At 45.2% G+C, this 21475-nt stretch overlaps 1 protein-coding gene and 1 non-coding gene across 3 annotated transcripts in view; both read left to right on the forward strand.

The window, feature by feature from the left end:
• Nucleotides 1-21475, forward strand: part of PRKCB (protein kinase C beta) — a 374732-nt gene that overhangs the window by 168520 nt on the left and 184737 nt on the right. The window lies entirely within an intron of this gene.
• On the forward strand, nt 16708-16780 carry TRNAG-CCC (transfer RNA glycine (anticodon CCC)). The gene has a single exon. It is a non-coding gene; the product is annotated as a tRNA-Gly (tRNA).

The raw sequence follows: 21475 nt of genomic DNA on the forward strand, positions 1-21475 counted from the left end.
AAATGGAAAGTTGGGCAGTTTATGGATCACTCCCAGAGACAATGGGCTTCCCAAGTGGCTCAGTGGTAAAGGCTCCGCTTGCCAGTGCAGGAGATGCAGGAGACAAGGGTTTGATCCCTGGGTTGGGAAGTTCCCCTGGAGGAGGAAATGGCAATCCACTCCAGTATTCTTGCTTGGAGAATTCCATGGACAGAGGAGCCTGGTGGGCTACCGTTCACGGGGTCACAAAGAATCGGACACGACTGAGTGGCTGAGACACACACACACCCAGAGACAATGGTGATTAAGGATGTGGACTCTGAAGTCAGTCATACCGTCTTAGTTCATGTTAGTTGCGCGTGAGGTGATCTCGGGTGGTCATTTTTCTTCTCTGTGGCTCAGTTTCTTTATCCACAAACTGGGATGTTAGTACCAACCACATAGGTCTATTGTAATAATTTTAAAAAAATCCTTAAAATGAAAAAGAGCTAACTACATCAGCATCAAAAGGATTAACCACAGATGGATTAAAGAGCCATTGTGTGAAAGCGCTAAGCACAGTGCCTGTCACGTCCTAAGCCTTTGGTGCAGGTAGCTGATGGCTTTCCACTGATCTCCCTAATTGTGGATGTACTGATAATTCTCTCCATTCCTCCACCTACACCATGCACTCGTGTTTTCATTTCCATTGTGAGAGTGCTAAGTCACTCAGTTGTGTCCGACTCTTTGCAACACCATGGACTGCATGTAGCCCACCAGGCTCCTCTGTCCATGGATTTCTCCAGGCAAGAATACTAGAGTGGGTTGCCATGCCTTCCTCCAGGGGATCTTTCTGACCCAGGGATTGAACCTGAATCTTCTACGTCCCTTGCATTGGCAGGCAGGTTCTTTACCACTAGCATCTGGGGAGCCTTTCCATTGCCATTACTTTATACAAAACCTGAAATTTTGCAGTACAATGCTGAGAAAAAGAACCTAGACTCTGGAGCCAGAAAACCTTGGTGTCAAAATCCAGTGCTGAAGTCCCCAGCTCCATTGATCTTGGTAAAATTATTTCAGTTCTGTGATCTTAGTTTGTATCTTTAAAATGGGGCAAATAATACATAAATCATAGGTTCGGGGTGAGTAGTCAATGAAAAGCTACTTGAATCACAGCCAGAATAGTGTCTGGCACAAAGAAGGCACTCGGAAAATGGTTTCTAAATTATGATTTATCCCTGGAGGAATCTCTCCTACTCAAGAAGGGGTGCAGGTTACACTCTGACCTGCCAAGAAATAATAGCTAATAATAGCTAACTTTGTTGAGCAGAGGTTCTGTGCCAGGCATTACAAAAGTATAAAAGGACTCTTTAGCTGGTTTGTCTAAAGATAACTCCTCCAGTGTTTTATGGTTTTAGGAATAATAATTTCTTATCATTCATGGTCAAAGTACTGAATAAAACTCATTGTTATGCCTTGTACCCTCCTGATTCCATCACTAAATCAGTTCAGTGAAAGATGCAGGCAGTAATGTTGAGTTTTGTGTTTCTTAATCAAGTCTTACTTTATGAAGAAATATATTAAAAATGATAAATCATGCATTAGATGTTGAAGACTTAATAAAAGAGAAATAAAAGAAAATTTAAAAAGAATATATTAAATTCACATATTAAAAGAATATGCATATAAATGCTAATGGGTTTGAAAGTCTGGTTGAAAGGGATGATTCTCAAGGAAATTTTAAATTGGCAATTTTATCTCAAGAAAAAATTGAAAACCATAACAGGCAAATAATCGAGAGAAATGAGAACATTGCTTTTCTTCTCCCAAAGCTCCAGAATAATAGGCTTCATGGGTAAATTATTTTAAACTTTAGAAGAATGAAGAATTTCTGTTCATTTTATTTTATTTTGATTTTCATAACAGTGAGCCTGTTGTCTTAAAATATCTTTGTTTCCTTTTTGTGACATGCTTTACTTTTTTATTGAAGTATAACTGATGGATAAGATTATGTAAATTACAGGTATACAATATAATGCTTCACAATTTTAAAGGTTATACTTCATTTGTGTGTGTGTGTGTGTGTGTGCGCGCGCACACACACACACGCTAAGTTGCTTAGTGGTGTCTGACTCTTAGCAACCCCATGGACTGTAGCTGGCCAGGCTCCTTTGTCCATGGGGGTTCTCCAGGCAAGAATATTGGAGTCGGTTGCCATGCCCTCCTCCAGGGGATCTTCCCAACCCAGGGATCAAACCCAGGTCTCCCACATTGCAGGCAGATTCTTTACCATCTGAGCCACCAGGGAAGCCCATGAATACTGGAGTGGGTAGCCATTCCCTTCTCCAGGGGATCTTCCTAACCTAGGAATCGAACCAGGGTCTCCTGCATTGCAGATAGATTCTTTACCAGCTGAGCTACCAGGAAAGCCCATACTCCATTTATAGTTATTATAAAATATTGGCTATATGCCCTGTCTTATACAATATATCCTTGTAGTTTATCTTATACTTAATCTGTTCATTTTAAACTATATCAAATTATAGAGAAAAAGTAAACGTTCACAATTTAAAAAAATCAAAAGTGCAGTAAAGCCAACTCAAATTGGCACTAGATAAGAGATTGGCTCATGGGAAGGACATTGAGAAGGATTAAAAGCTTCAGGGATAAGAGTCTCAGATACTGAAACTGAGGATCCAGTACTTGTAAGATGCTTTCTCATTATTGGCTGTATCAGTCAGCTTTGCTGTGTAACAAACCATCCCAAAATTTAGTGGCTTAAAATGTTTATTATGTTTGGTGATTGTGTGGGCTGCTTGGGGCATTCTTCTGATCTGGGCCTATTCAGCTGATCACTGCTGAGCTCTCTCGTCCATTTGGTCAGCTGTGACTTGGCTGGTGCAGGATCACCTAGGGTAGCCTCAGGCACATGGCAGCCTCTTGCCTGGGCACTTGGTTCCTCCTCCATGTGGTCTCCTTTCCTCCATCAGTTTAGGCTCATCTGCACACTGGTCTCAGGGTGCCAAGCACAGCAAGAGAGGAAAGCCCCCACAGCATAGGTGTCTTTCAAGCTTTTTTTTATGTCACAGTGGTTGTGGCCAAGATCAGATTTGGGGTGGAAAAACAGACTTCACCTCTGGATAGTAGGGGCTGCAAAATCTCGTTGCAGAGATGCACGTGGGACGTGGGGACTTGGGGCCATTTTGCAGTCTACCATTCTGCAGCTGGCCCTCATCTGCTGTGCCAGCTGTCTCCTTGGTCCTTCCAGATCATCTCTGCTTTCTCCTTGAGAGACTGACCTGTAAGGGCTGCATCAGTGGGGGTTCCCTTACTCTCTGACTTCTGGTTGGGCTTAAGATGAGGGATTGATAGGAGACTGGAGGGTGAGCCCAGGGCGTTTGTCATAAGGTCTTCTTGGCTTTACCCTTTGACAGTGTTCCCCTCCTAAGGCAGTCTGCAGCTGTTCCCTCCCAAAGTCTCTCCTTTTCCCTCTGCTTGTGCTGGCTCTCAGTTACTGCACCCTCCCTCTTGCTTTCTCAACAGCATGCCCACACTTTTCTAAACAGTCCTTTTAATGGAATCTGCCTTAAAGTCTCCTAATTTGAATATGCCGTTCGTTTCCTGCTGGGACCCCAGCTGACTTGTCCTTGCTTTATTTGCTCCTATTGGAGACAGGACATGCCTGTAAGTACGTCTGGTAACCTGTTGACCCTAGGGAAAGATGGAAACCTAGTTGACACAGTGGCCTTCCTTCTTCCTGCATTCATAATCAGTCCCAGGAAAGGGTTCTGATTGGTTGGTCCTCAGTTGTTAGGGGAATGAACTCTTACAGTTTAACACGCCTGGACCATATAGCATCCCTCTGACTCAGAGAACAACATATAAGAAGAAGGAATGGGAGACTTGAAGGAGCTGACAAAATAAATAGCTGCCACACTGTATTGTTATAAGCTAGCTTGACCATGGTAACCAGCATACCCAATAAAGCTGGCTTACAAAACTAAACTGTAGTCAACTTAGAGTGTAAATTTAAAGATCCTAAGTAAAACATATCAGATCAGATCAGTCTCTCAGTTATGTCTGACTCTTTGCGACCCCATGAATCGCAGCACGCCAGGCCTCCCCGTCCATCACCAACTCCCGGAGTTCACTGAGACTCACGTCCATCGAGTCAGTGATGCCATCCAGCCATCTTATCTTCTGTCGTCCCCTTCTTCTCCTGCCCTCAATCCCTCCCAGCATCAGAGTCTTTTCTAATGAGTCAACTCTTCGCATGAGGTGGCCAAAGTACTGGAGCTTCAGCTTAAGCATCATTCCTTCCAAAGAAATCCCAGGGCTGGTCTCCTTCAGAATGGACTGGTTGGATCTCCTTGCAGTCCAAGGGACTCTCAAGAGTCTTCTCCAACACCACAGTTCAAAAGCATCAATTCTTCGGTGCTCAGCCTTCTTCACAGTCCAACTCTCACATCCATACATGACCACAGGAAAAACCATAGCCTTGACTAGACGAACCTTTGTTGGCAAAGTAATGTCTCTGCTTTTGAATATGCTATCTAGGTTGGTCATAACTTTCCTTCCAAGGAGTAAGCATCTTTTAATTTCATGGCTACAGTCACCATCTGTAGTGATTTTGGAGCCCAGAAAAATAAAGTCTGACACTATTTCCACTGTTTCCCCATCTATTTCCCATGAAGTGGTGGGACTGGATGCCATGATCTTCGTTTTCTGAATGTTGAGCTTTAAGCCAACTTTTTCACTCTCCACTTTCACTTTCATCAAGAGGCTTTTGAGTTCCTCTTCACTTTCTGCCATAAGGATGGTGTTGTCAGCATATCTGAGGTTATTGATATTTCTCCTGGCAATCTTGATTCCAGCTTGTGTTTCTTCCAGTCCAGCGTTTCTCATGATGTACTCTGCATATAAGTTAAATAAACAGGGTGACAATATACAGCCTTGACGAACTCCTTTTCCTATTTGGAACCAGTCTGTTGTTCCATGTCCAGTTCTAACTGTTGCTTCCTGACCTGCATACACATTTCTCAAGAGGCAGATCAGATGGTCTGGTATTCCCATCTCTTTCAGATTTTTCCACCGTTTATTGTGATACACACAGTCAAAGGCTTTGGCATAGTCAATAAGGCAGAAATAGATGTTTTTCTGGAATTCTCTTGCTTTTTCCATGATCCAGCGGATGTTGGCAATTTGATCTCTGGTTCCTCTTCCTTTTCTAAAACCAGCTTGAACATCAGGAAGTTCACAGTTCACATATTGCTGAAGATACTATTTAATTCTTGGCATAGACATATTGGTTCAAGTAGACTTTTTTAATATGAAAGAAACAATTTAGAGATAAAAATAATGAAAATTTTTGGTTAATGTAACAAAATATAAGAACAAGATAAAAATTAGCCAAGGAACTGTGCAATCTCAGAAGTAAAAATTTCAGTTTATCAGTTGCCTTGCACGTGCACTCAGTCGTGTCCAACTCTTTGCGACTCCATGGACTGTAGCCTCTGCCCATAGAAGTCTCCAGACAAGAATACTGGAGTGGGTTGCCATTTCCTTCTCCAGGAATCTTCCCAACCTAGGGATTGAACCTGTGTTTCCTGCATTGTAGATGGATGTTTTACTGCTTGAGCCATCAGGAACTAACCCAGTGTAAGTGGATTGAAATTCTCTACTAAAAGGCAAAGACTAATCAGACTGGAGAAATATACAATTCGAGGCATTGTATGAAAGAAATGTACTAGGTTAAAAATAAAAGAGTCAAAGATATAGCCCCCCCAAAAAACCACACATACATATAGAACATAATCTTAATAATACAAATCAAAAGAAATAGGATTCAAAGTAAAAAACATGAAAAGGAGGAAGAGAGGGAAAGTGCACTCTAATATATTACTGGTGATATGAATGTAAATGAATATTGGGTTGGCCAAAAAGTTCGTTTGGATTCTTCTGTAAGATATGATGAAAAACCCAAGTACACTTTTTGGCCAATCCAATGTAGTCTTCCTCAAGAGATAATTACCAACATGTATCAAAAGCCTTAATGACCTTTTTAGCCTAAGAATTTTGCTAAGGAATTATTTAAGGATATATGTATATATTTATAAAAAATTGGAAGCAATCTAAATGGCTGGAAATTAGGGTTTATGTAAGTAAAACATTTCCGTATGACAGGAGGCTGCACAGTGATTAAATGTTACAGTGTCTGGGTGATGGGAATGTTCTTTCTGTGTCTTGTTGAGTTGGCACCTGTATACACGCACACAGTATTCAAAACTCATGAAACTGTGTGCTTAAAAGAGGGAGGGGGACATATATACCTATGGCTGATTCATGTTGAGGTTTGACAGAAAGCAACAAAATTCTGTAAAGCAGTTAACCCTTCAGTTAAAAGATAAGTTAATTTAAAAAAGAAAGTCTGTACCTCACTGTATATCAATTATACTTCAATAAAAAGTCATCTGATTAAAATGTTATTGATATGGGACTATATAGTCATTATGAATGAAGAAAGCAGACAACAAAGCCCATGTATGGTAGGATATGTCTACAAACATACACCCTTGTGAAAATACAAGGCCACATTTTCTGAGCACATTTTGGTGTCCCCTTGTCAACTCTGCTCAGTATCTTATTCCAGACTGTTGGCAGAACTCTGAAGATCACTTTGGGAATTTCTGTAACTGTCTTCTGTGATCTTGTTTTTGGTGCCACTTCACCTCCAGCATGGACTCAGGCTTCCTGCTTAATTTGATTAGAATCAAACCTGAGTGAAGGCTTGGGTATAACTGTAAGGAACTATAGTTGCTTCTGGATGTGGTCACTCTTAAGATACTCCATCAGCTTAGTCCCCACATGGGCCTCTTCAGTGCTCCTGGTAAGATTCTGGCCCATTGGTAGACTCACCTTTGGCCCCCAAGGAGGGAAGTCCTAGCTCTGCCAGTCTGGGGTCCACTCACTTCCTGCTTCAGCACCAGTGGAGTGGGACATCCCTGTCTTCAGATAAAGGGCCCACCTCCTTTTCCTTGGCATTGTCTGGTCTCCCTGGCTCCAAGAAAGCAACATAACAGTTGGCTGCACTCTTCTCAAAGCCTGGGTTGCTTAGTCTTACATAACTCCAGGCAGGGGCACCCCACCATTCTGTTCTGATGATGCTCCAAGACTGTCTGGCTCTTCGAGGAGGTGAAGCAACAGTTAGGGTTGAACGTCCCTCTTGGCATCATGGTACGATTGCATCATTACCTGATAGCAGAGCTCATTTGTATCTCTCAAGGATAAGTAGTACCAGGGGCAATTCAGCCTGTAAACAGTGCAGACTCTCTCTCTCTCTCATATATCTACTACCTATCTCAATCTGGCAGGGCACCAGGACTCTTATTTATTACTTAACACTGTAGTCTATAACTTCTACATTCACGATGAAAGTGTTCAATAATTAGGGTGTATGTTCCAAATGAGAAAAGAACAGCTTACAAGGCAGAGTCTGAGAGTTGACCTGTCTTGCTCAAAGGCTAGGCTTCCACTTAACATTTAAAGAGCTATTGTATAGATTTTTGATGTAACTTCGGAAGACAGAAGCAGGCCTGAGAACCGTCTGTGCAGGCTGAGGAAGAACAGTCTAAACTGACTCACTGGTTCCTATTTAAGGATATTAACGCCTCATCCCAGTAGAGCAAAGACCGGTTGTCACCAGTTGCAGAGGGGATATCTGTGGTAGGTGTGGGTTTCTTCCACGGCTCTTTTACTAATGTTGTTTGGTTGCATGCAGCAGAAGCCACCTTGAGTTAGCTTAAATATCCACCTGCCAGTGCAGGAGACACAAGAGATTCGGGTTTGATCCCTGGGTCGGGAAGGTCCCCTGGAATAGGAAATGGCAACCCACTCCAGTACTCAGTTCAGTTCAGTTGCTCAGTCATGTCCAACTCTTTGCGACCCCATGAATTGCAGCACGCCAGGCCTCCCTGTCCATCACCAACTCCCGGAGTTTACCCAAACTCATGTCCATCGAGTTGGTGATGCCATCCAGCCATCTCATCCTCTGTCGTCCCCTTCTCCTCCTGCCCCCAATCCCTCCCAGCATCAGGGCCTTTTCCAATGAGTCAACTCTTCGCATGAGGTGGCCAAAGTATTGGAGTTTCAGCTTCAGCATCAGTCCTTCCAATGAACACCCAGGACTGATCTCCTTTAGGATGGACTGGTTGGATCTCCTTGCAGTCCAAGGGACTCTAAGGAGATCCAACCAGTCCATCCTAAAGGAGATGGTCCTGCCTGGAAAATCCCATGAACAAAGGAGTCTCGCAGGCTATAGGCCAGGGGTTTGCAAAGAGCTGGATACCACTGAACCACGGAGCATACACAAGCATAGTGAGATTTATTGAAAAGGGTATAATGTACTTTAGAGAACTGGAGGAAACCTCCCTAGACAACCAAATCAGTTGTATCTGATTTTGGTATTTGTGTTGCTTTGGCCCTAAATTCAAATTCCAGAAGAAGAAACATTATTCTCTGAAGCTTAAGTTACTTAACCAGCCATTTTCTTGGGCTTTTAAAGTCTTCCCTCTTTAGGGAACTAAATACAGTGTGGGTGGGTGGCTTTTTGAAGGAGAATTGAGACACTTATACCTCATCACTGAGGCAGAGATGTTTGCAGGTGAAAACCACACATGTCCACTACAATTTCTCAATGCTTCTTTGCAGAATACAGACAGGTTGAATGCTTAAGGATTATTTGGGTAGCCCACTCAGAACAGATCTCAGCTGAAGAAATACAGACAAGGGTCTGGGGATCTGTATTTTGAAGTCCTTTGGGTAATTCTCCTGGGGAGTCAAGTTTGGAAACCAGCAAAAGGTCCTATCTCAGAGTGGTTCTAAAACCAGAATGGTGGGGTTTGAATTCAAGGTTTGCCACTAACTAGCTGAATAAATAATCTTGGGCTAGGTATGTAACTTCTCTGCCTTGGTTTTCTCATCGGTAAGAAGAGGATAAAATAGCATCCTCCTAACAAGGTTCAGGCAAGGGTTAAATGAGTTAATCCATGTTGAGGGTTTCTCACCGTGCCTGGCAAATAGTAAGCGGGAGTTAATATGGCTACCGCCAGCGGCCCCTTCGAATCTTAGGATGTGAGTTTAAGATTGGAAAAGACCCTGATGCTGGGAAAGATTGAAGGTGGGAGGAGAAGGGGATCACACAGGATGAGATGGTTGGATGGCATCACCGACTCAATGGACATGAGTTTGAGTAAGCTTCCCTGTCCATCACAGGAAAGCCTGGCATGCTGCAGTCCATGGGGTCGCAAAGAGTCGGAGATAGCTGAGCGACTGAACTGAACTGAACTGAACTGAGCCTTATTTTTGGCATGGCATGCGTCCATCTTGCTTGCCACAAAATGGATACACAAAGGCACCTCCCGTGAGCTGGTTGAGGGGGAAAGTCTAATGAAAATGATGGTAATGTGGTGAAATGCAATTCTTTTGTTGGTGAAATGCATTCTGCCCAATTCTTCTCCCATTTGCCGCTTGCGGCTGATGGCATCTGCAGTGCGGAACCCGCATGTAAAGGTCAGAGTGAATTGCTTCTCCACAGCCCTCTGTCCCCTCACTGTCACAAAGACAGAGCTTCGTGCTGTGGATGAAGAAGCACGACCCCAGTATGCAGTGTCTGGAGAAGGGAAAGAGCTGTTTCTCTGGTGCACGAAGATCAGAGGTGCTGGAACTAAATGAGGCAGGCATGTCTTGTCTTATGAATTATTTTGACTTCTGGTTAAGGGGCGAGACCGGCCTCAGAGACTGATAAAGGCAATTTCCCAGAAGACCTCAGCCTGTGGAGGCTGCAGACGGAGGGGGAAATAGAGCATTCAAAGGTAGATGACCCAGAAAGAGACATCTCTCACGTGAAAGGCGCTGGTCCTGGAGTCAGAAAGGCTCTGCCTCCAGCTCCAGTGGTCTGGACTCCTGGGATGTCTGAGTAGCAATATTTTATTTAAATAGTAGTATCCAAGAGCTAGCATTCATAGATAAGATTCTGTTTTAAGCACTTTCCGTAGAATCTTTCTTTATTCTTCGTTTCACTCTAGGAGGTGAGTCCCATTGTTGTCAGCCCCATTTTACAGATAAGGAAACTGAGGCTCTGAAGAGACTGAGGGACTTGCCCAGGGTCCCATGACCAGCGAGTAGCTGAGCCAGGATTCACACCCAGGCAGTCTGGCCCAGCTCCTGTTCTTACCCCGCACCCCAGGCTGCCTCGTTACTTCAGCCCCATTCACCTGGAAAAGCTAACTGAAACAGACAGCTCTTTTCTCCAGAACTGCCTTCCCACATCTGCGCCCCCAGAAACTGTCTGACCTCATAGCCTGGGTTCCGCTGGGTCCAGCTACACAAGTACACTTGCCCCAGACTGGACCCATCAGACCCCCTCTTCCAAGAATTTAGAATCTGGATTCAGAGGTGCTGCTTTTAGTCTGGGTTGGTCACACGGTTTTTGCAAACTGCTTCTTGTACAGGAAAGGGTCCATCTTGGTGAATTTTCACACAGTGAACATTTCTCTGTAACCAGAACCCCAGAAGCCCTCCTGTGTACCCTTATCATCCCTACATCTCCATCCCCTTCCATCAGGGTAACCACTACCCAGGCCAACAGCCGTTTGCTTGCTTGCTTTCTTTTATTGAGCTATTTAGTTTTATTTTCTTTTATTTCATTTTATTGTGGAGAGAACAAAACATCTGACCTACCCTCTTTGTTGAATTTGTTACAGTATTGCTTCTGTTGTTTTTCTGTTCTGTTTTTTTTTGGCCCAGAGGCCTGGGGGATGTTAGCTCCCTGACCAGGGGTGGAACCTGCACCCCCTGTGTTGGAAGGCGAAGTCTTAACCACTGGACCACCAAGGAAGTCACTCTTAATACACTTAAAAAAATGATTTTATTTATTTATTTATTTTTGGTTGTGCTGCTTGGGCTTTTCTCCAGCTAGGACGAGTGGGCGCTACTCTCCAGCTGTGTGATCCTCGGGCTTCTCATTGTGGCGGCTTCTCTTGCTGTGGAGCACAGCCTCTAGAGCACAGGCTCAGTAGCTGTGGTGCATGGGCTCAGTTGCTCCATGGCATATGGGATCTTCCAGGATCAGGGATTGAACCTGTGTCCTGCATAGGCAGGTGGGTGTTTTTTTTTTTTTTTTAATCACTAAACCACCATGGAAGCCCTCCTCTTAATAAACTCTTAAGTGTACTATCCTGTATTGTTGACTGTAGACAGTGGTGGGCAGATCTCTAGAGCTCACTCATCTTGCTTAACTGAAACATTGATTAGTAATTCTGTTTCCCCCACCCCAGCTTCCAGGACCCATCATTCCACTCTTTGATTCTGTGAATTTGGTGTGATTGGAATTATATAGTCTTTCTGTTATATTTGTCTTTCTGTGTCTGGTTTATTTCACTTGACATAATGTCCTCAAAGTGTATCCATATTGTCCCGTGTTGCAGTGTATCGTTCCTTTTTAAGCATGAGTAAGAGCCCCCTGTATGTATATACTGTGTCTTCTTCATCCATTCATCTGTGTGTATGCATTCAGTTTGCTTCCTCACCGTTGCGAATAATGCTGCAGTGAACACAGGAGTTGTAAAGTCTCTCTAAGACCCTGATTTCAGTTATTTTTGGATAAATACCCATAACTGGAATGGCTGGATCATATAGTATTTCTCTTTTTGAGGAGTCTCTAAATGGGCCTAGGACTTGAGTAGACATTTATCTGAAGACATACAGGTGGGTAACTGGTATCTGAAAAGATGTTCAGCATTCATCAGAAAATTCAAATCAAACCCTCAGTGAGACCTCACACCTGACAGGCTGGCTGTTATCAAAACAAACTCCAAAGACAAGTGTTGGTGAGGGTGTAGAGAAACCCTTGCTCACTCTTGGTGGAAATGCAGAATAGTGCAGCCACTATAGAAGGAGAGTGCCTGCTTTGAACTCTGTACACATGGAGAGAGCCTCTCTTGTGTCTGGCTGCCTTCCTTGGTGTTTTGTTTGTGGCCACGTGACTTTGAAAAGGTGCATGCATTCATCAGGATGTCTGGCTTCAAAGCCAGCCAGCACTGGGCAGGTTAAGTAAATGAGTCAAGTGTGTGATAACAGGGACATTGCATCTAGAGTGTGTGTACTCTGTCTGAAAGGAATTTTTTAATTCCTGTTCTTTAAACAACCAAGATCCAGGTTTTCCAATTTTTAAAAGAGACATCTGAATCCCCTAAATGTGGGTGCTGACAGATAATTCGAGAACGACATATATGGTGCATTTAAAAAACATGTTTGGACTGGATTTCATTCTGTACATTTTGTTGTTCAGTTGCTAAGTTGTGTCCAACTCTTTGTGACCCCATGGACTGTAGTCCCTGCCCACCTCGCCACACCCCCAGGCCCCTGTGTCCATGGATTTCTCTAGGCAAGAATACTGGAGTGGGTTGCCATTTCCTTTTACATGGGATCTTATAGACCAGGGATCAAACCCATGTCTCCTGCATTGGCAGACAGGTTATTAAGCAGTGAAGTCCTCATTCTGTCTACCACCAGTTTATAACTTCTGAAGCTGGGAACTGTCAGTGGAAAGTCATGTCTCATGTCCCCAGCCTAGTCAATGAAGGGAGAAGGAAAAATATGGTCACCCTGGTTAAGGAAACTGCTGCTGCAGTGTCCCCCTGCTGTACTTGAACTCTCCGTGTCCCGTGGGATCTGCGGCGGGGTTGGGGTGCAATGTATGGGGGGAGTTATCTGGCAGCCACTTGCTTCTCCTACATGCAGTCTTCAGGGAGAATCATTCATCATTCCGTATATTTATTAAGGGCCTGCTGCTGCCAGGGACTGCTCGGCGAGGATTCAATTCAACTTTCTATATTTGCTCAGTTACCCCCCACCCTGCATCAGACCTTGCCATTCTTAATCCTTTTTTAATAGGAAGACCTGGGCCAGGATGCCTTTCCCTCAATTCAAGCCTCACCTTTTCCATATATTGAGAAACATTTCAGGAACTTTTGTCTTTTACTTGGCACCTTTCCCTGATTTTCTGGGCTGAAATAGATTCTATTTTTAAACAATTCCTTCTGGTACTTTCAGCAGTAGTTTGCAGGTGAGAGTAGAGTAAAATGTTCAGGTTCAGGTTTCTGGTCTTGCTTGTTGTTTGAAAGTATGGACTCTGGAGCCAGCCTGCCTGGGTTCAAATCTTGGCTCTGCTGCTTACTGGCTGCGTGACTCTGGATAAGCCACTTAACTGCTCTGTGCCCCAGTTTCTTCATTTTCAAGATGAGGACAATAATCTATCTACTGGGTGGGGATGTTGGGTGAAATAAGTTGGTTCATGCAAAGAGCTTAAAACAGTGCCTTGTGTGTTATGTAAGTGTTTGTTTGACTCAGAATCTTGGACCTGATTGCTTTCAAACTCAGCCCATTGGTTCTGACTCTCCTGTGATTCTGCATCTCAGCCTTCCTGTTGCAACTCTCTGCCTTTGATTCTCTTCACCCCTTGACTGAATCTCCAAAATTCTCCTGACCGTGGGTCAATTCTTGGGGCCTCTTCTGTGTTCCTAGACTTTCCCCACCCTCATATTCTCCCCATCGCTTTGTACCTCCTAAATAATAATCAAACCTGACATTTACAGGTGTATCTTGGAGATACCGTGGGTTAAGTTCCAGACCACCAGTAATGCAAATATCACATGGATTTTTTGATTTCCCACTGAATGTAGAAGTTATGTTCATACTCTACGGTATTCCTTTTAAGTATGCAGTAGTATTATGTCTAAAAAACAATGAAGTGAAAAAGTGAAAGTGTTAGTTGCCCAGTTGTGTCTGACTCTTTGCGATCTCATGGACTGTAGCCTGCCAGGCTCCTCTGTCTATGGGATTCTTCAGGCAAGAATACTGCAGTGGGTTGCCATGCCCTTCTCCAGGGGATCATCCCAACCCAGGGATTGAACCAAGGTCTCCCTCATTGCAGGCAGATCTTTATCATCTGAGCCACCAGGTAGCACCCCCCCAAAAAAATAGAAATTAAGAAACAGTGTATATATCTTAATTTTAAAATATGTTATTGCTAAAAAATGCTATCATGGGAGCCTTCAGCGGGCTGTAATCTTTTTTTGTGGGTTGAGGGTCTGAAATATCGTGAGACTTATCAAAATGTGACAGAGACAGAAAGTGAGCAAATGCTGTTGGAAAAATGGCGCCGATGGACTTGCTAGATGCAGCGTTGCCACAAACCTTTAATGTGTAAGAAACTCTTCTGCAGTGTAAGAAAACAAAACGAGGCGCACCCCCCACAGACAGTTCTGTCCATCCGCACAGACAGGACCTTCGTCCAGGCCCCACCCACTCTCCCTGGACCAGCTGCCTCTTGTCCCGACGCCCCGCTTCCTCTCTGTCTCATCAGCCTGTCATTTCCGCATTGCTGCGGAGTCATCTTTCCAAAAACCGGGTGGGATCTTGTCATCGTTCTTGCTGAAAACACGTCAGTGGCTTCCCACGGTTTTAGAGGCGCCGTTGATTCTCTGAGGGTCCATAAGCAGGATCTTCATACGTCCTTCTTTGTCACACTGGCCCGTATACACACCTGCTTATTCTGTTGCCTTGGGATCCTAAGGAGCGTGTGCCCCTGCTGTTCCCACTGTTCTCACAAGGGTCCCCTCTGGGACATGAAGGATATGGTTGCCCTGCTCCCAGGCCCTGCATGCTGTGGCCCCATCCATCCCTGTAGCCTCTTCCTGACTCCTCTCTCCTCACCCCGAGACTGAGCTTCCTTCTTTCAGTCTCCCATCCTTCCCAACAGCTCTTCCCCCACAAGGCACGTGCCTTGCTCTTCCCCTTGAACTCAGGGAGTCTCAGTTCTGGTTGCATGTTTGAATCATCTGCAGAGCTTTAAAACTGAGTGCTGGTGCCTGGGCCCATTGCAGACGAATGAAGTCAGACTTTATTGACTCAAAGCCTCTCAGTTGATTTTAATGTGCTTTGAGGCTTAAGAACCCTGATTGACTTGGACTCATCCTCTAGGCCACAGCTCAGCTCCTTAGGGAAGCCCTCCCTGGCCTCCCTGACCAGGTCACTTCTGCCTGTTTTGCACTCCTAAAGCCCCGCATACCTCTCCTTACTGTCACACATCATAGGGTCGCTTATTTATATGATGACCAAGAGCCTAGCTGCGTGACCTTGAACAAGTTACTTAACTTCTCTGTGCCTCAGTTTTTTCCCCTGTACAATGAGAATAATAAACCTGTTGTACAAGGTCAGTGAGGGTCAAATAAATTAATTATATATAAAGCTCTTAGAGGGCTTCCCAGGTGGCTCTAGTGGTAAAGAAACCACCTGCCAATGCAGGAGACATAAAAGATGTGGGGTTGATCCCTAAGTCGGGAAGATGCCCTGGAGGAGGGCATGACAGCCCACTCCAGTATTCTTGCCTGGAGTGTCCCATGGACAGAGAAGCCTGGTGGGCTACAGTCATGGGGTTGCACAGAGTTGGACACGACTGAAGCAACCTAGCCCACACGCACAGAGCTCTTGGAACAGTGTTTGGCATATGTTAGCTCTTACTGTAATGGTGATCATGGTGATGATGATGGTTATCCCTCACTGGAATCTAGAGAGCCCTTGAGGTGGGGTCAGCATCTGCTGTTGGACAGCTCCCCCCCCGGGACAGCACATAGCACGTAAGAGCTCTTTAGTAACTGCTGACAGGTGTCCCAGTGATGCTCTTGGTGACAGGGTAATCAGTTGGTGTGCACAGGACTTGTCTTCTTCAGTTAGGTTCCTTGTCTGTATGGATCTATTGGTTTAGTATCCATGCTTCTAGTGCCCAGAGTTAGAGTCGTTAGGATCAGAACCTACACGGGCTTGTGCTGTCCAGAGTCCCAGGTGCTGATGGTGGCCTGGCAGACGTTCGCTTCAGCCACGTCCTGCATGTCCTTCTACGTAAGAGCTCTTTCTGCTCTTCTGAAAGGCAGGCGTGGGGGTGCCCAGGGCTTCTGTGGCAGAGGAAGCTGTCAGGAAGCCGGCATGGTGCTCTGAGTCTAGGAATCAAGCTGACAGCATCTTTTAAGTTAAGTAACCTCAGTAACCTCGTGTCCTGGTCCTGCGTTTGGGTGACCTGCACACAGCAGGGAGCGGGATGCCCCTCCCTTTGTTGGCTGATGGTGCTGTGGGGGGAAGGGGAAGCTAGGGGAGAGGCTGGGTGTGCATGTTTTGTGGTTGATGGAGGATTTATTTATAAAACAAGGGTGTGATCTGTGGCAGTGTGTCTGGTCCCTGAAAGGCTACTGTATACTCTGAGCAGTGAATTCACAGGAAGAGGCAGGGCAGAGCTGTGTGAACAGCCTGGAAGGCAGAGTGTAAGAACTCGAAGGGCCCTTGGGGAATACCCAGCTCAACTTCCTTGTTTTTTCAAGGAGGAACTGAGACCAGAGCATGGAAGTGACTTGGCTAAGATCACAGGTGAAGTCTTTATTTTAAGTTGACATCGATCAAGTGCACACTGTCTGCCAGTCACTGTGCTGATAAGCACAGTATAATCATGATTTCACGAATGTTCACAAATCTAAAAGCCAAAACATTTGTTTATTTATTATATTCTACCCACATAGAGTGTTAACTAATTGCCAAGCACCGCGCTGAGCTTTTTACAAAAATTAACTCAATAGCATCTCATGATCCTATGAACATTTAATGCTATTATTATTGTTTCTACTTTAAAAATGAGGTGGGACTTCCCTGATGGTCCAATGGCTAGGACTCTGCACTCCCAGTGCAGGGGGCCCAGGTTCAATCCCTGGTCAGGGAACTAGATCCCACATGCCCCGACTAAGAGTTCTCATGCCACAAAGATCCTGCACGTGCAACGAAGATCGAAGACCCCACGTGCCACAATTAAGACCCAGCACAGCCAAATAAATAAATACCTTTTAGAAAATGAGGAGGTGGAAGCACAGCAACGTTAGGTAATCTGCACCAAGTCACACGAGAAGTCGTTAAGTCTGGGATTCAGCCCAGGAAGCCCAGCCTCACAGTGTGTGTCATCCTGCTGTAGCGTCTCCCCATTTGACAGGTGAGAAAACTGAGGCTCATATAGCTTGAGGAACTTGCTCAAGGCCGCATGACTGGGAAGTAACAGAGCTGGGACAGAATTCGGACCATCTACCTTGAGAATCTGGCTCATGAGATCTCTACTAAGTCCTCTCTTATGGGGGCCGGGGTCTCACGGCTGAGGGATTTGAATTGAAGACAGGGGATGGGGGCTGAGGCAGAGCTTGGAGCCAGGCAGGGGGCAGAGGACTGTATCAGCCCGGCCTGCCTGTATTGAAGCAGGGTGTCTGCATCTGAATAGCAGGGTGTCTGCAGAGCCCTGTCAAGTGCCCCAAGTCCAGGTTCCACCCTCTGTCCTTCAGATGTTAGCTCGGACTTCACCTCCTCGGGGAAGCCTCCCAGATCTGGTGACGGAATCCCTCACCGTTAACTCTTTAAGCACCCCGAGCTTCTCCTGCACGGCACTCAGAAGTGTGCATTTGTTTGTACCTTTTTACTGTCACCTCCCAGCTAGGCTGGCAGCCCGTCAGGGTCCTGCAGACCCTGTGTTTGATTTTGTTCATCCAGCTTCTGACACATACCAGGCACTCAACAAACACTTGGTGAGTAAGTGGATCATTGCCAGGTGGCACTTGTAGTAAAGAACCTGCCTACCAATACAGGAGACATAAGAGATGCGAGTTCAACTCCTAGGTCAGGAAAATCCCCTGGAGAAGGAAATGGTAACCCACTCCAGTATTCTTGCCTGGGACATCCCATGGACAGAGGAGCCCGGTGAGCTACAGTCCACGGGATCTCAAAGAGTTGGACACGACTGAGCGTGCACACTCACATGTGGGCTTCCCTGGTGGTCTAGTGGCTGAGGCTCTGTGCTCATAATGGAGAAGGCCCAGCTTGGATCCCTGGTCAGGGAACTGGATCCCACATGCCTCAACCAAGAGTTTGCATGCCGCAACTAAAGATTCCACGTGCTGCAGGCTAAGACCCAACACAGCCAAATAAATAACATAAAAATAAATATTAAAACACACACGCACACACGCAGACACACTTGCGGTGTTAGATGTTGAAAGAAAGATCAACAAAATTTAAAAGGCAAGTGAAAAACTGGGAAAATGTTTACTGTGTATATCATGCGTGAGTGGGTAATGTTCTTTACGTTGTATAGGAAGCTTGTTACTAATCATTTAGAAAGAAGCAAACTTGAATTTAAACATGGGCAAAGGCTGTGGACAGAAAATGAATGATAACAGTGAACATTTAAAAATATTTACTTCCACCAGTGACCGTTAAGCAGTTTTCAGGCAGTAATGCATTGAGCTCTCCCATCAACTTAGGCAGTAATTATTATTATTATCCAGTTTTTAGATGTAGAAACTAAGACTTGAAAGGGTTAAATAATTTGCCCTGTAGTCTGGAAGCTAATAACTGCAAGAGCTGTGTCTTAAATTTGAATGTGGCTATTAATTAACCCCTGATGTTGACACTGGCTCCAGTGCAGATTGTAACCCAGGAAATCATATTTAAAATCCTACTGAAGTTGACACAGCGGAAGCTTGTCTTTAAATGGAACAATTACTTATTTGCCCAAGGGGTGGGGGTCGTAGCAGCCGTGGGTATCACAGCCTCCCGCAGGCACCGGAGCATCTACACAGCTCATCAGCACGATTCACTCTGCTCTCCCGGAACACAATGAAAGGTCTTCTCCAAATTACAGTGTCCCCCTTCCAACTGTGTAATTACAGCTTCTAACATTCTACGCATTTCATGTGCACAGAATCTCAGTCCACATCGTCCTAATTAAGGTTCCCCTGCCTCTTTGTCTCTCGGGAATTCTCAGCATTTTGTCTGCAGTTTGGGACATGGCGATGCTGTTGGGTTACCCGGCAGGCTGGTACGTGCAGTGGGAGTTTCGTGATGTCCAGATAAACATGAAAATATTCTACTGTCATCAAAACTCTGCTGCTGCTGCTGCTGCTGCTAAGTTGCTTCAGTCATGTCCGACTCTGTGCGACCCCATAGACGGCAGCCCACCAGGCTCCCCTGTCCCTGGGATTCTCCAGGCAAGAACACTGGAGTGGGGTGCCATTTCCTTCTCTGATGCGTGAAAGTGAAAAGTGAAAGTGAAGTCGCTCAGTCGTGTCCGACTCCTAGGGACCCCATGGACTGCAGCCGACCAGGCTCCTCCATCCATGGGATTTTCCAGGCAAGAGTACTGGAGTGGAGTGCCATCAAAACTCTACAGAGCTATATAAGGAAAAGTTGTATTCCTTTCCACTTTGTTCCCTCCTGCCTTCCTAAAGAAACACTTTTTTTATTAACTTCTCTTGCAGCCTCTCCTTCTCGCATTTGCTTTTGCAGACCTGAGTAATTTAAAATACACTTTCTTATCCTACCTCACTTTCTCAACCCAAAGGTTGCCTGCAGCATAGTTCTGCACCTTGGGTTCTGCTTTTTTTTTTTTCTTTTTCGACTTCTCTTAAAAATATACTCTTAAGATTTTCTCCACGTTAGTGCAGAAAGCTTCATTTTCATCCTGAATGGTAGTCCATTGTGTAACTGCAGTAAGATTTGAGTATCTCCATCCCTATGACATTTGGCTCATTTAAAATCTTTCACTATCATAAACGATGCTGCAGTGAACAACCGTGTGTGTATAAAATTTCCTATGTATGTGGGTTTATCTCCAGGATCAAGTCCCAGAAGTGGGACAGCTGGGTCAAAACGGGAGAAGTATTTGGACTTTTGATATACATGCCCATTTGCCCCCACAGGGTAATGCTGATCGGCTTACTCACTGCACATATGTATGTCTGTGTTTCTACAGCTTGTTAATGCAGTCCGGTGGGATGAACATCTTAAAATTTCATTGTAAGGGTTGTCTATTTCATTTTTAAGGTGTGTTAGAAAAAAACATAACTTGCACACCGATCCCACAAGTTCACACTCTTAGTTTTATTTTAAAATAGGTTAAAATAGGTTTTAAAATAGGTGAAAGTGGCATTCTGAGTGAAAAAACAGCACCAAGTATGAATTAATAATTTTATTGGTAGAATGTAGGCATGCAAAAATATGACAGCTCAAGACTGAAGTTCGGGAGGTGTTACCGTGATTATCTTTTCTCTTTGGAATAATACACTCCAGAGCCTGTACGTCCTTCATGCAAGGCGCATGCTGGGAGCTTTAGCCGTCACATCCAGTCGATGAAGTGGGTACTGTGTTTATCTGCGATTTATGGACAAGGAAGCAGAGACGCAGAGTGCTCAAGTAACTTGCCTGAGGCCTCACGGTTAACTCCAGAGCCCAGGCTTGCAAGCTTCCTTTTCTTCTGACCCTATTTCCAGCTGGGGTCTCCAGGTTTGCCTTGCCTGTCTACCTCCTGGGAAACATACCTTCGAGGCTTCTGTGGCCTGTGAAGGGCCAGGGACGACACAGTCTGAATTTATAGGCTGCCCTGACTTTCTCCTCTGACTGACGCTGCGGTGCGTGCTCTCATGACCTTGGTGTTTCAGCGCAGCTTCCGTATTCCTGCAGCTTTGCCTCAGCTCAGCCGAATTTCAGCCCACCTGTGCACAAAGCCATACAGCCCATTCAGGCTGAGAGAGGCTATTTTAGGTTGTGATTTAGAGATTTAAAGTTCTTTTTTCCCCCTGATCTGTGCTTCCTTCATCCTTAGCTGCATGAGCCTGGAGGCAGGTGATGAGCGGAAGATGCTGAGCTGGGATGGACCTGTCCTTTGGTCCTGGGGAGTAGGTGTTCACAGTGAAGACTCTGGTTTGGGGATGGGGGTGGGGAGCTCCGAGTGACCTGACGGTGGCTGGTGCCACATTTGTGTGGGATGAGGGGTGTCATATAGCTGTAACCCCCTATTGGGTTGGAGGCCCTCTGGGAAGGCTGAGGAGCAGCCAGGTGACACTCAGGTGTCCCCACTCTGCTACCTGCATATTTGGAACCTGACAAATGTGATTGCAGTCCTGTCTCTTCTTCTTTCTTGCTTTGTGACCTCGGAAAAGTTCCTTCTCTAAGCCTCAGTTTGGTCATCTGGAATACCAGGATTATAACTCCTATGTCATTGGTCTTTATGGGGGTTTAATGATATGATATCCAGGTGGTGCTAGTGGTAAAGAACCTGCCTACCGGTGTAGGAGACATAAGAGACACGGGTTCGATCCCTGGGTCAGGAAGATCCCCTGGAGAAAGAAGTGGCAACTGACTCCAGTATTCTTGCTTGGGACAATGGACAGAGGAGCCTGGTAGGCTGCAGTCCATGGGGTCACAAAGAGTCAGACAGGACTTAGCTACTAAACAACAACGACAATAATGATGTGATATGGAACCCTTAGCACAGTGCTTGGAAGAGTGCTGAGTTCATGGTGGCAGTGAGAGTCACAGTAGTCGATAATCATTTTATTCTTGTTATTTGACAATGTCTTGCATGAGGATCAGACGTGGA

This window comes from Bos indicus, chromosome 25 (assembly GCF_029378745.1).
Source record: "Bos indicus isolate NIAB-ARS_2022 breed Sahiwal x Tharparkar chromosome 25, NIAB-ARS_B.indTharparkar_mat_pri_1.0, whole genome shotgun sequence".
NCBI classification, from domain to species: Eukaryota; Metazoa; Chordata; class Mammalia; order Artiodactyla; family Bovidae; genus Bos; species Bos indicus.